Raw genomic sequence first — 15,221 nt, forward strand, 5'->3', positions numbered from 1 at the left:
GTTTATTCGGTCAGTCGCTTCCGATTCTTTGTGACCTCATGGACCAGCCCACGCCAGAGCTTCCTGTCGGCCGTTGCCACCCCCAGCTCCCCCAAGGTCGAGTCCGTCACCTCCAGAATATCATCCATCCACCTTGCCCTTGGTCGGCCCCTCTCCCTTTGGCCTTCCACTTTCCCTAGCATCAGCATCTACTCCAGGGTATCCCGTCTTCTCGTTATGCGGCCAAAGTACTTCAGTTTTGCCTTTAATATCCTTCCCTCAAGTGAGCAGTCTGGCTTGAGTTCCTGGAGTATGGACTGGTTTGATCTTCTTGCAGCCCAAGGCACTCTCAGAATTTTCCTCCAGCACCACAGTTCAAAAGCATCTATCTTCCTTCGCTCAGCCTTCCTTATGGTCCAGCTCTCGCAGCCATAGGTTACTACGGGGAATACCATTGCTTTAACTATGTGGACCTTTGTTGTCAGTGTGATGCCTCTGCTCTTCACTATTTTATCAAGATTTGTCATTGCTGTCCTCCCAAGAAGTAAACGTCTTCTGATTTCCTGGCTGCAGTCAGCATCTGCAGTAATCTTTGCGCCTAGAAATACAAAGTCTGTCACTGCCTCCACGTATTTCTCTTTAAATGATAATAATTCTCTCCAAATTTGCATCTGGACATATATAGTAACATATGCAAATTTTATGCAAATTGTCGCCTCTTCGGTCCTCTTTTTGGGGGGATGCATTTCCTCATTTTTGCTGATTCGTAAATGCCCACCCTACCCCCCCACTGACAGCACGTGCCCCTCAACATGTTCTGGCCCCGCTTGAGGGGAAATGCCAACCCAAAAAGGATTTCCCCAGTGCTGGTTTGATTAGTTCTGCTGTAAGCCCCCTTGAATGCTATTAGTGGAAAGGTGGGATAAATGCATTTAAAATGAACAAAATAAAAGTGAACCAATGGATTGTGGGTCTCTGTAGCTGACTTCATTTCTTGCATTTGCTGAAGCCGCCTTTTGCCTCCAGGCCAGACAAGCTGCTTGGCTTCTGTCTCCTTTGTAATGCTGCTGTTGGCCTCGCAAGGAGCGAGGTTATCTGTTTTTTAACATCACTGGGGAGATACAGTGCTGATGCTTTTAGTGGCTGTACTGTGTGCATCATAATGTCCAGGTAGGCCCTACGAAAGGTCGTACATTACACAGCACGAGCCTATGAGCCTATGCATCTCTACTCAGAAGGAAGCTCCACTGGTTTCAGTGGGACATATATCCAAGTCAGCTTGTCTAGCATTGCAGTCATGCTGCCCAGTTCTGTGTACATTTACCCAGAAGTAAGTGCCACTAAGTTCAGTGAGACTTTCAGGCAAGTGTACACAGCATTGTTGAATCCAGTTGGCCTTCCTTAGAATCCTAGAATAGTAGGGTTGGAAGGGGCCTACAAGGCCATCGAGTCCAACCCCCTGCTCAATGCAGGAATCCAAGTCAGAGCATCCCCGACAGATGGCTGTCCAGCCTCATCTTGAATGCCTCCAGTGTGGGAGAGCCCACCGCCTCCTTAGATAATGGGTTCCATTGTCATATTGTGCTAACAGTCAGGAAGTTTTTTTCCTGATGTTCAGCTGGAATCTGGCTTCTTGTAACTTGAGCCCATGATTCCGTGTCCTGCACCTTCTTTTAGTCTGTTCTGAATCTCCCACTGTTCTGATTTGCTGGAAGTTCTCATATGATGTGGCTGAGAGAGGGACACAGCACATAAACTATAGAATTTGCTACCACAGGACATAGTGATGGCCACTAAGTTAAGTGATGGCTTAACTTAGTGGCTGGCAGAGCCAGTGTGTGGCACACACAACTCAGTCCTCCAGCAGAATGCTGCGGTGGGAGGGAGCTCAGGAGGTACGGCAAGGGGAAGGACTGTCATTGCCTCTGTCTCTCCTATCCTCCAGCATCTACTTCCTGAGATGGATGCCTCACTTTGCCTAATGGTCCTCAGGGATGGTAGGGATGGTCCTCAGCCTGATCAAATGCATTACCTACTTTGTTTTGAACCATTTGTGGCCTCTTCCAAAGTTTAGGAACAATGTTCCGGAACTGCAGGCATCTAGAAACATTCAGCATCATTCCTGAAGTCAGCCTTTCCCAACTTGATGCCGTCCCAATGCATTGGACTACAGCTCCCATCAACTTAAGTCTGGGGGTGATGGAAGTTGTAGTCCAGCACATCAGGAGGGTGCCAGATACGGGAAGGCTGCCTTAACCCATCCAGCCTCTCCCAAGTCCCAGGAATTGAGAAGTCAATTATTTCTTGATGGCTCCGTCTGTCATTTCAACCACATGTGGCAGGAGGAAATTCATGCTCGACAAATGTCTGTTTCTTTGGTCTCCTCATTTGCCTAATGACAGGTGTGCTGTCCTCCGTAATTAGCCACCGAGAAGCAATCCCCTTAACCCTTCTCTGAAAAGCGGTTAGCGACCTCTGTCTTACTTCATTAAGCCCGTGACAGTTCGCCATGAGCACATGTGTTATTGTATGGCGGCTTGATTTGAAGAACGCGACAACAGAAATTGTCCAGTGGAGTGGCAACAAATGTATTCAGGCTTGTGCAACGCCCATCAGAGTCCATCTGGTTGCTAATCAAAAGCCATATTTTAGATGTATAACGACACTGTAGTCAGCAATATCATTGCCGTTATTGTGCGGCCGTTCCATTCCTTGTTTATGCATGATGGGTAGTTTACTTAATTGAAGATGAATTATCATATATTGAAGTGTTAAAGATATTTGAACCCTGCTGTTCAATTCTTAAAAATTCACAGGAGTTCCCAATTAAAAATAAAAATAGAATCAGTGTAGTGTTTAACATGCTCGACTGAGTCCTGGGTTCAAATCCATGAAGCTCCCCAAGAGATTTTGTGCCGATCATTACCTTTCAGCATAACCAGCTCACAGGATTATTAGTAATGGCTTGTTTTGATATGAAGAGTGTTTCTTTAATTAGGCATTTGTTATAAAATTGTTTTGAATTGTCTTTTGTACAGAGAAGCATGGATAATAACGTATTGTTGATGTATTTATATTTTGTTTGATGTGTTCATCCTTGGTTTTGAACCGTGTTGAGTTTATAACACATGAAGTATACAAATAAAGTGATGGATTGTCAGGAACTGCTGACTCCTGCCCCATATGGTGAAGCATGTAACCGAAGCATGTAACTGCAGTGTTAGGGACTGCAATTTTCAACTGTCCAACCCTATGCATGTCTAGTCATGGCTAAATCTCATGCTCCGTTAAATACATAGCATATCATAGAGCATAGAATCCTAGGGTTGGAAGGGGCCTACAAGACCATCAAGTTCACCCCCTGCTCAATGCAGGAAGCCTGATTCCCAGTCAGTCTCCCATCCAAGTACTAACCAGGGCTGACCCTGCTTAGCTTCCGAGATCAGGCGCATCCAGCCATGGACCTGTTCCTCAGATGGTCACTGATTCTCACCGTTTTGTTTACTTTAGTGTAAGTGTGCCAGGCCCTGATCCAGATCTGGACAACTGTGTGCAGATAGGGGAAGTCTAAACCTTCCCACGCAGCTGTGTTTTCCCCTAAAATTCACCCCCACACACACACCACCGGGGGGACTAGAAAGGAGGAAAAATCTCTATTGGTAACAAGGTTGCCCCCGCTTTTTTTTAGTCTCTGCAATGTGTGTGTGGAAATTCGGCAAGGTGTGTTGAGGGGGGAGTCCCTGGGTGGGAAGGCTTAAGCATCCCCTACTTGCATGCAGTGGTCCCAATCCAGATCAGGCCCCCATGCATGTCCACTAAGGTGAACAAAATAGTGATAAGCCGCCTGGTCGGTATTTAACTTGGCGTTTAGTTTTGCCCTTAGAGGTAAGTCCGAGTGAGATCAACAGGGCTTACTCCAAGGTAAGTAGTTTCAGCCTAAACCTCCCCTTACCCTTGAACCTTGGCTATGCTGGCTGGGGCTCATGGGGTAGTATCAACGTTAGTCCTACTTATGGTAGACCCATAATGAATGGTACTTGAGTTAGTCATGATTGATTTAATTCTCATTCATTTCAGTGGGTCTGCTCTAATAGGACTAACATTGGATTCTACCCATGGAGTCCAACAACATCCAGAGGGCCACAGGTTCCCCATTCCTCTTCTCGCTGGTTGTGTGTTTCTGCCATATCCTGATGTTTTCCGATTGATTCATTGGCCATTGTGCTTTTAAACTGCTTGTGGTATTTCAGACTTGATCTTCGTTGGCTGCTGTGGATGGTCTTTGATTTGGTTAGCTGCCGTGAGTTCTTAATTTTGTCATGTTGTAATTTAAAGTTCTGCAATTGTTTCCAAGTTTCAAACTGGTGGTCACCTGGGAGTGTAGCTGGCTCCGCCTTCCGGTTGATCCCCTTGGCTCCGCCCTCTGCCCACCAGCCACAGTCAGCACCAGCCATCACTGCCAGGGGGTGGGTGGGTTCCAAACAAACTCCCCCGGCACCAGTGGTCCAGGTTTCCACCACATCTGCACTGATTTTTTAAAAACCAAACAACAGTGTGAATCCCTGCCATAGAACTCCCATGTAATGCATAGCTTGGCCCTTTGTGTATAGAACCAGTAATGTGACCACAAAACCAGTTGCTCCCAATCACCATATGTGGGCTAAAATAAAGAGGATGTCCTGTTCAGCTTGGTTCAAGGCACCCAGAGGGGCTAAAACCAGCAAGGTACATACAGGCAAAGACCTGACAAGTCGGGTCGAGGCAAGGCCAGTCAAGGGTAAGAGTGCTGAATAGCCAGGCAACTTAGACCAGGCAGGGTCTTCCAGGACCTTGGCTAGCTCCCAGTGAGCTGAGACTCAAGCAAGGAGAGCTGTTGACTCAGCAACGGTCAAAGGCCTTCTGAAGCCTTATAAAGGCCAGCAGCTCAAGACCTGCAGTTAACTCCACCCCCTCAGAGAAGTAGTTTGTTTCTTAAAGGGCTACAGCCTGATTTGTAGCCACTGGCTCCTACAGGGTGGGAGTGGTGAGGGCTGTAGTGGGGGAGTGTCTTCTGCACCAGAGGAGTCAGGTAGAGGCACATCCTCTGATCTGGGAGACCCTGGCCTAGCAGGGACTGGATTAATCGAGGGAGTCTCCTCTGCCTCTGAGTCCTCTTCTGAGCCAGAGGTCAGGTCAAGGCTGAGGAACATGATAGAGGGAGGGTGATGGTCCCAAGGCCTCCCTAAATGCCATTCCTGCTAATGCCTAAGACCAGCAGCACCCCTACCCACTTCTCCCACAGAAATTGGGTGTTGAACCTCTTTTGGCTCAAGGGCTGAATTCCATTTCTGGGATGCTCTCAGGGGCTGCATTCCAGAGGTGGGCGGAGCTGAAGGAAAAAGGGGCATGGCCAAAAAACAAAACAAAAACCAACCTATAGCTTACAGTTCTTACTGCCAGAAACTAAGGCTTAGGAGAGGCATTTCAACCTTCTAGAATGGGAAAATAATTGCACAAAAGCCAGGAAACCTCCAAATGATAGGTGGTTAGAGAAAAGGGGGTGTGGTGTGAGGGTCTGCAATCCTGCCTTCCTTCCTCTGTAAGCTTTTCTACACAGAGTCATTAATCAGCTATTTATCTGCTGTAACTACTTTTGGTTTTGTCGTAGAATTGAGATTCGAACACTACACAAGGAGTGTTTCCTTTTCTGCTTTTCCACTTCATGCCTTCTAGGTGGCACTGTTGTGTAGCGGAATAGCGCAAATAACCAAGAGGAAATCGCGCTTTCTTTCGTTTTCATAATTAAATGCCACATTTTCCCTGCTCTAAAAAATTGCACCAAAAAAAATGGCACACTGCAGCAAAACTGGAGGGTGACAACATTGTCTGAAGAACCCGTAAACAACTGTGGGTAGGGAATGATGAGTGTACACTAAATGCCATGTGTAGAAAAGCCCTGCATCTCTCAACAACAGATCTCTGTAGCAAACTCTTGTCACCGTTGCCTTGCACATCTTTTCAACTGACAGCTCCAAAGGAAAAAAGCAGCTGGATTTTGAGCGTTTTCCACTCCATGGTTTTCCACTCCATGGAAGCAATTCCAGAGTTATTATGGAGATAATGAAGTGGAACAATTTATTAGTCTATCATCACTAAACAAATGAGTTCAAGTTGTATTGAAGCCTTAATGGAGTGGTCAGAGGTTAACCATCCTGTATAGCCCCCAAAGGGGTTTTATATGTGGGAGGAAGATTGGAAAAATAAGACTGTTCCTGCAGGCATAGGTTCATCCTTGGGTGTGCCATCCCATACCTGGGCACCATCTTCCTTGACATAATGGAGATTTTTCACAGCATCAGTGAACAGTGGAAGGGAATTGCAGATTAATTTTTCTTCCTTTTGACTTTTGAGGAATGGTTTTCTTTTATTGCTTAATCATCTTGTAAACCCCCATAGGCTCCATTGGATGGCTTGGGAAAAAACAGGCAGTCCTCTGGCAGGTGAAACAAAGAGAATAGTTTATTTTAATCCTTACAAACTTAAGCAGTCACTAGGTTCACCTGCCAACAATAAATTAGCCTTCTTGTAGCTCTGAGTTCGGCCTTCCCCTTCCTCACCCATACTTCTTGCCTAGAGTGGCCATGTGTCCTCTTTTATAGAGGCCAGTCCTCTATTTGAAGGGCTCCAGTTTATACCACCTGCTTTTGTGTGGGTGGCACAATTATGGCTACATAAGCAATGGCACACTCCCCCTGAAGATGATATGATAGGTAGCCCAGCAAATATCTGCTAGTCAATCCTTGGATTCCAGAGGGCATAGCCCAGATGTCTCCGCTATGACTGATAATGGCAGTATAGAGCAGCCTTCCCCACCCTGGTACCCTCCAGAGTTGGCCTGCAACTCCCATCATCCTCAGCCAGCATGGCCATTGGTGGGAATGATGGGAGTTACAGTCCAACAAGAGAAGGGTGAGAATTTCATTTCAGTTTGCTTTTGATGAGAATGTACCAAAACTTGCAAAGTTCTTTGCATTTGGGAGAGAAAGAACTGGAGATTTAAAAAATGGGGGAGAAACTCAAATGTGGGAGAAACCGAAATTGGCAGATTTACCCATCTCTCGTAGAATCATAGAATTGGAAGGGGCCATTTAGGGCATCTCTACACCTGCAGTTTATCGCACATTTAGGGCATCTCTGCACCTGCAGTTTATCGCACATTTAGGGCATCTCTGCACCTGCAGTTTATCGCACATTTAGGGCATCTCTGCACCTGCAGTTTATCGCACATTTAGGGCATCTCTGCACCTGCAGTTTATCGCACATTTAGGGCATCTCTGCACCTGCAGTTTATCGCACATTCATGATTGGCCACTCAAGGAAGGTTGCAGGTCCATTACACGACATTGTAATCCTCCGGTGATTTCCCCACCATTTCCCCTACCTATCCCGTGTTATCACCAAATGGAAAAAATGCACTATTTTTTCAGCCCGTGGAACAGGAGTACCATGGCCTCCCCATGTACGTCTCCCATAGCGTGAAGAAACCGCTGTGTGTATGTGGCTGTGGGCGGCCGTTTTGGTTTGTTGGGGGTGCAGTCATGATGATGATAGTAGTGACGTCGGGGTGGTGGGTGTGTCAGTATACTGATCTGCCGCCCTGCCGGCTTGCCGCCATGCTGTGACTTAATGCAATGCACCAACTTTTGCTCCCGACTTCGGCTGCTTACTCCACAACACAGAATGGCCGGCATGCCAGCATTCCAGCAGTTTGCCAGGGAGATGGTGCCTGCAGGGGTGAGGTTCATGCAGTTTGGTGGAAGTTGCTGTCCACCAGTAGCGTAGTGGCAAATTCAGAAGTTCAGGGTCCCTTCGTGACAGCCACAGCCACGCCCCCTCACAGCCACGCTGCCTTCTAAGATTATACAACCTTGTAAGATATACAGCCTTCAACTAGGATCCAAAAACAGCGCAGCTGAGAGTAAGGCAGTGGTATTTCAATTGGATGTCTGAGAAAAAATGCAGGGGTGTAAAAATGTTTTTCACCCACCCACTCAGTCAAACACAAACATTTTAAGTTTTCAAAATACGATATTCTAGGGAAGCTTCCCCCTCTCAGCTCAGCCCTCATGGACAGTTCCCTTCCCATTTAAACAGCCCCCTTGCACACTCCCTTAACACCCCAACACGACCCGTTAGCCTTCCCTAATCTCCTTCATTATATCTCCTCCCTCCCCCTCCAGCAGAAATGTCCACACACCCGGCTGGATTGAACTACATGCACATACACAGTGGTGTAGTGGTAAATTTGGAAATGCAGGAGCTCATTGTGACAGTTTCCAAGGGCAGCCCCAAAATTTCAGGCTGCTGTGTCTATCCATATCAACACACCAGTTCTAGGAGTTTTCATCTCCACCAGGAGCACCTCTTTGGTGAAGCGAATAGGTCTTAATGGCCCATTCCAGACCAAGTCATCCCAAATACTTTGCATTCCAATGTGGAACAATACATTGTTGCTTGGAAAATTCTTTCCCCCCACAGCTACAATGAGGATTGCAGCTGAGCTCGGAGGGAACGGGATTCTGAGGGGGGTGGCAGATGACATCAGAGCCCCTGCTCATGAAAAAGTGCCAGAGCTGTGACCCTGTGAGCCCTGTCTCCACGACACCACTGCTGTCCACCTTCATTGCATGTCTATCACAACCAAACCACCAGTAATCTGTGAAGGGAAGGAAAGGGGCAGGAACCAGGGAGGAAATTTTGTGATGCCCCCTGAGGGTGTAATGGCTTTTTGTGGAAAAGGAGCAACCCTGTGAAAAGGTAAGGAATGGAATATAACAAGATAGAAGCAACTCCATAAAGGAGCCAGATCTAATCCTGCGATGAAACAGGATGGAGAAAGCCCTGGTATTGATGCGGATTTCGGCCCCCATGTGATGAAGCCCTTAGCCATCAAGTTCAACCCTTTGCTCAGTGCAGGACTTTAAAGCATCCTTGACAGATGGTTGTCCAGTTTCTGCTTGAATATGTATGTATGTATGTATGTACTACATGGACATCACCCAAAAGGCAGATCTGTCTGAGCAGTTCACAACAACTGGAATACCTCCAATGATGGAGAGCCCTCTCCTAGGATGTTGCTTCCGTTGCCTGACTGCTCTGACTATCAGGAACTTTTCCTGATGTTCAACCAAAATTTGCCCCTTCTCCCGGCACCACCCCCTTCCTCCACCTGCAGATCGTGGCTGTCGTGCGGTTCCCCGCCCCCTTTCTAAAAGGTTGAAATGCCTCTCCTAAGGCTTAGTTACTGGCAGTTAGCATTAAGTTAAAATTGGTTGGCCCCGCCCTTTCCCCCTTCAGTCCCACCCATCGCTCAAATGTGGCCTCTAAGAGCTTCTCGGAAATGCAATGCGGCCCTCAGGCTGGAAGACGTTCAACACCTCTGGTCTACAGTGACAAATGGTGGCTCTCTAGGGTTTCACAGAGGGGTCTTTTCACAAGATGCGGAGGAGAGGACCTTGAGCCTTCTGCATGGAAACATGACCACTCATCTAGGGCCCTTCCCGTTTCCTTCTCAGGGGGGTCCAGCCCCTTCTAGGCAAGGTGTGAGAGATACTTGGGGTACAAGTTTAGCTCTCTCCCATGGGCACTCCTGCGACCTCCCCCGACATTGCTTTTCGAAGGGTACGATGGTCTCTTGAGGAGGTGCTATAGCTCAGCGGTAGAGCTTCTGCTTTGCATGCAGAACATCCCAGGTTCAATTGCCGGTGTCTGGAAAAGCTCCTGCCTGAAACCCCGGAGAGTTGCTGCTGCCAGTCAGTGTCGACAATACTGGGCCTAAATGGACCAGTGATCTGACTTGGTATAAGGCAGCTGCCAATGTCCCTATAAAGAGGGATTCCCAACCCTTGATCGTGTGGCTTCATGGACCAGTGAAGCAGGCTGTGATAACCTGGAAGATATTCATGCATCTTACATGAGAAAAGAAAAATAATCCTTATGGCTCCGGTTGTAACAGCAGCACAAGAATGTTTGTTTGTTTGCGGCTGCAGCACAGTTCTTTCTGCTCAGATGGTGGGAGTTCGCTGTCTCTGTGACCTATCTATCTGTTGCTGAAGAACACAGAGAAAGGATTTACAGTTATTTTTAAAAAGTGGGGAAAAGGTCTACGAGTTGTTCTACCAAGTCAGGTCTGGCGATGGATAGGCATTAATATGGGGAAGAATTTGATAGCGATGAATCTAAAAGAGGACTTCCTTAAGCATTTACATCCATGGTATGTTTATCAAATAAGATCAAGAGGGTGTATAATTTGACTCATGATGGATGTTGGAGGTGTGGTGAGCAAGGTGCGGAGCACAGCATATTTTTCTGGCACTGTGATAAAATAAAAGCATACTGGACTTTGATTCTGCATCACATTGTGCTTATAACACATTATAAAATACCAATGGATCTGAGTTACCTGAAAGAGGGTATAGAAAACTCTGATGTGGAGAAGGTTATTTATTTGCTGACTGCAGTTAAAAGTTCTGTTGCATCATATTGGAAAAAGAGTATTAGCCCTCCTTTGTCTGTTTAGTTTTTTTTTTATTTGGGACATTGGCATTATGATGAAAATGGCTTCCTATATAAGAGCAAGAGAGAATCAAAGGTTTGAGAATAGATCTATTGAAAAATTGAGTGTGTTTATTACATTTTGAAATGATAAATTCCAGGACAGCATCCATCCATATTTGTTATTTTCATTAGTTTGAATTTATGTATTATAATTTATGTGTAGGGTGAGAAAAAAGAAAGGAAGAAAATCCTGTAACCTACTTTTTCCTTTTTAGACAGAGGGGGAAAAGGGATGGAAATCACATATCTGCCTGGTTGCAATTTTCCCCCCTCCCAACCCTAAACCTGATTATACGTTAAAAACATCACGTACCACAAAGCCTCTTTTTGCAACTTCTGGTTCTTGAGTTTTCTTTGAGGAGACAAATTGTTTGCTCTATCAGATCAAAACCTCTTTTGCAAACATCCCCCTTGCATTTATTAACTCTTAAATATTTCCCCCCTCGGAATGAGATTTATTTATAAACCACTCATGCGTTGCAATTCAGTCACCCAGGATAGGCTGATGTAAGTGACGGTTGCAGGGTTGGGCGCCTATTTCATGTGGCTGGCTGGACTGTCAAAGATGATAAGCAATGCCCTGGCAATGCCTGAAGTGGCCATTAATGCCGGTAGTACCTGTACACCAGCAGGGCTGGGGAAATGCAGACTGCACTTCTGTCTGAGGTTCCGACCCCATTTAGCATAGTTATATTAAGTGGGTCCTATATGACAGGTCCTTAGTTTAAAGGTGCTTCCACAGAGATGGCTCCTAGCGCTACCTGTCAAAAGACACGCAGTAACCACTTTGCTGAAGGAGCTGCACTAGCTGCCTATTTGCTATGGGGCCAGGTTTAAGGTTTTAGTACTAGAGTACAAAGTCCTAGACAACTTGGGACCAGGATACCTGGGAAAGCACCTTCTCCCTTACCAACCTGCCCAGTCACTGGGGACATCAGAGGGCATGCTCCTGTAAGTTCCACATGGACCTACGGCCTGACTGGAGTCTACCTGGAGAAGGGCCTTCAGTGTGGTGGCCCCCGACCTTTGGAACTCCCTGCCTCTGGAGGTCAGGCAGGCACCAACACTGGGTTGCTTTCGGCACCTCCTGAAAACAGCTCTTTTCCAGGAAGCCTTCCTCAGTTAACCAGCCTTGGTTTTATTGGCACTCTGTTCTTTTTAAAGAATAATCTTAATATCATGTTTCTTCCTTTGATCTTTTGTTCATTTTATCTCTTGTCATTTGCTGCTCCGGAATCTGTTGAGATGTGGAGCGGTATACAAATGTTGTAAATAAATAAAATAAAAATAAATAAATAAGCCATGATCCCTCCCTGAGGGGAAATGTAGAGTTACAGTAGTCGGGCAAGCATGGGGAACAAAATAATGTCTGTTTTGGACTTGGTTTTTAAATTTCTTTTTATGCCCCAGGACAGCTTTTCTTTCTTTCTTGGAACACACATGGGCAACTCTAAAGCAGGGGTGCTGTCGTGTTTCAGGCCCCCGCTGAGCAGCAAAACCGTCAAGAGACTCGACTTGCAATCCACACTCTTTATCCTGCATTGAGCAGGGGGCTGGACTAGATGGCCTTGTAGGCCCCTTCCAACCCTACTATTCTGTGATTCTATGACCGAGCTAACAGTGGCTCTTAAAACCGTTAGAGTCGATACAAGCTAGAGGCTGGCCTCAGGGTCTAATTGGCTCGGTTGAGTCCTCTGACTGAGAAACTTCAGTAGGGAAGCTTATAGCTCAACTAACTATAAGCTACTACACAATACCTGAATGGCTCTCTGAACCCCTCCTTCAGAGTGGGCCCTCCCACCCTTGCCTCCCATGGGTGGCTAGCCTGCTAGAGCACCTCCCTCCTCTCATAAGTTCCGCCCTCTTGGATTGATGGCAGATTCTTGCATCTGCCGATTTGTGCCCTGCTGTCAGGCAACCTTCTGCAACCTGGTGCCCTCCAGATGTGTTGGACTACAACTCCCAGCATTCACCAATTTATTTATTGTATTTATTTATTGCATTTATATCCCGCTTCCCCCCCTTGCAAGGAACACAAGGCAGCTTACACGATCCTCCTCCTCTCCCTTTTATCCTCACAACAACAACCCTGCGAGGTGGGTTGGGCTGAGAGTCTGTGGCTGGCCCAAAGTCAGCCAGTGAGCTTCCATGGCTGAGTGGAGACTAGAACCCGGATCTCCCGGCTCCCAGTCCAACACTCTCGCCACTACTCCACACTGGCTGTCATGCTGGCTGGGGATGCTGGGAGCTGTAGCCCAACACATATTGAAGGCAAGCTGGGTAAAGCTGATATAGGGTATGTGAGGAGGGGTGTGTGTGTGTGTGTGAGAGAGAGGCAGAATTTAGAATTTATGACTCCATAAATAGTGGAGTCAGGAATAATATTGGTCTAACAGAGCCAGTGTGGTGTAGTGGCTAGAGTGTTGGACTGGGAGTTGGCAGATCCGGGTTCTAGTCTCCACTCAGCCATGGAAGCTCACTGGGTGACTTTGGGCCAGTCACAGACTGAGCCCAACTTACCTGCTCTCACGTCTACCACAGAGAAGTGAAAGCAATTTGCACAGTTAATAAGAATATGAAGAGTTTTGGATCAGAAGCACTACGAAGGTGCATCGGGCAGGGGAATTTCCTTTCTTCTTACTAAGTTTCTAATCAAAAACCTGTTTAATTTACAATGTCCAAAATCACCACTTTCTTTGAAAGCTTTCCGTTTCTCTCTCTTGCAATTACGATGTAACCACTTGGCCAGATGAAATGATGGTACACGCACACACACACACACACACGGCAAGACAGAAGAGCATTATGGCTTTCCTCAGCATTTGGGAACACAGATGCCATGTCCCAAGGTCACGTATGATTAATCTCAGCCCATGAACCTCAAAAGCATCACGGCTTCCTAATCGGCACATCACACGTCCCTTCAAAAGCGGAACATGCTACGTACCCATGGAAAATAATGAACTGCGCCTTTTCGACCTAATTCTCCCAGTGGCAATTAAAACCCTCGGCATATGAGCTCTTTTAACCTCTTCAGTGCCCTGTGGATTTATGGCTTGCACAATGATACAGGCACCATTTCCTGTCCTTCGATGGAGCATAGACTGTATATATTTGTGCACAGCTTTTATGCCTGTCAATTTCCCTTGTTCGGGAAAGGCCATGCGCTGGCATGTTGAGCCCCAAGGGAGCTGTTGCTTCAGCAACGATTCAACTCAGACGAAGAGCTTATATATGAGCCAGAGGCGTCATCCTTGCTGTGTCTCAGTCAGGTCTCTCACTCAAGAGCGTCCCCTCCTCCTAAATAGACCCACATGTAGCCCTGAAGCTCCCGTCTGGCTTGCCATCTCCTCTACTCCTGTAGCTGGGGGGCGGGGGGAGGCAAGAGCCAGCAAGTAACTCAGGCAACTGGTGTGAAGGCCTCTCGTCCTGTGGTTGGAATGTCTGGGGGCATTGCCGGCAGGGGCTCCTGTTCTGAGGAGAACCCAGGTTCCAGGTATGGGCAGGGTTGCTGCTGAACCCTGGCATCACTGCTTTCAGGTCCTGGGACAGATTAGCACTGCTAAGAGTTTGGCCCAATGATTGTAGTACGGGTGAACACACACCAGAATCAGGCCTGATTTGACAAGTGCATGTGATTGCATACACTCACACCCTCTCTCATAAAAACAACAATAAATACCCATGTTGGCAGCTTGGGTAGCTCCGTTAGAGTGCTGACTGAGTCTGATTGAAACCTGGAGTGGATTTACTGCCCCACTGGCTTCGGAGTCACCAGCCTCCACTGGCTGCAGCGTGTGCAGGTGGCTGTTTTGAATATTCAAGCCACAACTGCAGCTTGTCGTGTTGTCCAAGTCCAGCAAGGGTGGGCTGTTGGTGCAGGTAACAAACCACCCACAACCTTAAAACAGCCCATGTTTTAACGTGCCACAACCCACCATGGTTTCAATAAGCCACAGTGGGCTGCACTGATCATGCAAACCCGGTCTATGACTAGGTGTCCTCTATGCCTGCTCAGTCTGCTATCTGGGTGCTTACTCTGGATGGGCAACTTCAAAGCCCCTGCCTTCTCTCTCGTCTTGGACTGAGGAACCTTTCAAATAAAGCAGGGGTAGGCAACTTGTGGTCCTCCAGATGTTTTGGCCTACAACTCCCATCAGCCGTGGGCAGCATAGCCAATGGTATGGGATTATGGAAGGCCACAAGTTGCCCACCCCTGAAATGAGACAACAATGCGATGTGGCTGCAAAAAAGGCAAATGCTATTTCGGGCTGCATGAATAGAAGTATAGCTTCCAAATCATGTGAAGTACTAGTTCCCCTCTACTCAGCACTGGCTAGGCCTCATCTGGAGTACTGTGCCCAGTTCTGGGCACCACACTTTAAGAAGGATGCAGATAAACTGGAGAGGGTTCAGAGGAGGGTGACGAAGATGATCCGGGGACTGGAAACAAAGCCCTATGAGAGACTGAAAGAACTGGGCATGTTTAGCCTGGAGAAGAGAAGACTGAGAGGAGATAGGATAGTGCTCTTCAAGGACTTGAAAGGTTGTCCCAGAGAGGAAGGCCAGGATCTCTTCTCCATCATTCCACAGTGCAGGACATGGAAGAATGGGCTCAAGTGACAGGAAGCCAGATTCTGGCTGAA

Source organism: Heloderma suspectum, chromosome 16, assembly GCF_057233095.1.
Source record: "Heloderma suspectum isolate Gila_16-S chromosome 16, 16-S_ref, whole genome shotgun sequence".
NCBI classification, from domain to species: domain Eukaryota; kingdom Metazoa; phylum Chordata; class Lepidosauria; order Squamata; family Helodermatidae; genus Heloderma; species Heloderma suspectum.